The following is a 930-nucleotide window of genomic DNA, read 5'->3' as shown; positions in this document are numbered from 1 at the left end:
TGGGCTACTAGACATCTGAAAAATGCTTTTCACCTCCTTCACCTCTTGAAGTATATGAGGAAAAATGTACATTAATGCACTGGAAATTGTGCTGGTTTGAGGAGGACAAGTTTCCCACCACACCTTCCAGCAGTCCAAAATTATTTACAGAGAAACGTTGCAAATGTGATTTGTTTTTTTTGCTATTTACTATATGTTAGGTAGTTTGTAAATTCAGTAGGTTCCACATAAGAAATCACAGTGTGTGTGTGTGTGGGGGGGGGGGCACAGCACTGTACGTATTGTTCTGAGACCTTTCAGTCTCATATCATCCTACACATGTATATTGTTTGGACTTAAAAGGGTTAGCTGGTTGTACTATTGGAAATGGCCATTGACCCATCAGTGCTTCCCCCGTAGGCTGTTTGGCTTGGCTTTGTTGGATATCCACAGTTATTTGTTGGAAAGTACTACTGCTAGGTGTGTGATAAAATAGCTTTGAATGGCACAGGAGCTGTTGTGGCTGTATGTGACTTGCAGGATGTTCTGGTGCCTCTCCCTGTATGATCTGCCAAGTCTGAACAAGTACTATTTGTGGGAATTGTTAAAGGAGTAAAGAAACCAGAATTCGTCCAACCCCGTTGCTTCTTGTTGGGGCGGGAACAAGACTGCCACCTCTTCTTTCTGCCAAGTCCCCCGTCCCTTAAATACATAGCAGATTTTCAGCAGGTGGTGGCACCATTCAATCTCCCTCCCTGCTCGGCAACGGTGGACCTGTTAAATTCCCGCTTGGCATGCAGTTGTTTAAAGAAGTCCGGCGAGGAAGCGAAGGGTGCCCGCTCTCTGAGAAAAACGAGCCGCTTGGAGACCTAGTCGCCTTTCCCAGTCCCTCCAATGGCTGCAGAAAGGGGCGAGAGAGGTCCACCAGCTGCCTTTTCCTCACCATTCGGG

The 930-nt window shown here is 46.5% G+C and overlaps 1 protein-coding gene across 1 annotated transcript in view; it reads left to right on the top strand.

Moving 5' to 3' along the window:
• The first annotated feature begins 832 nt into the window (after positions 1-832).
• Positions 833-930, top strand: part of ARHGEF7 (Rho guanine nucleotide exchange factor 7) — a 121,218-nt gene continuing 121,120 nt past the window's right edge. The window contains exon 1 of the mRNA XM_015421338.1: positions 833-898. The gene's annotated coding sequence lies outside the window, so the exon portion shown is untranslated. The remainder of the gene's footprint in view (positions 899-930) is intronic.

Source organism: Gekko japonicus, unplaced genomic scaffold (genome assembly GCF_001447785.1).
Source record: "Gekko japonicus isolate JY-2015 unplaced genomic scaffold, Gekko_japonicus_V1.1 scaffold553, whole genome shotgun sequence".
Classification (NCBI taxonomy): domain Eukaryota; kingdom Metazoa; phylum Chordata; class Lepidosauria; order Squamata; family Gekkonidae; genus Gekko; species Gekko japonicus.
The sequence above is the reverse complement of the archived record's forward strand: the minus strand, read 5'-3'. Positions and strand labels throughout refer to the sequence as shown.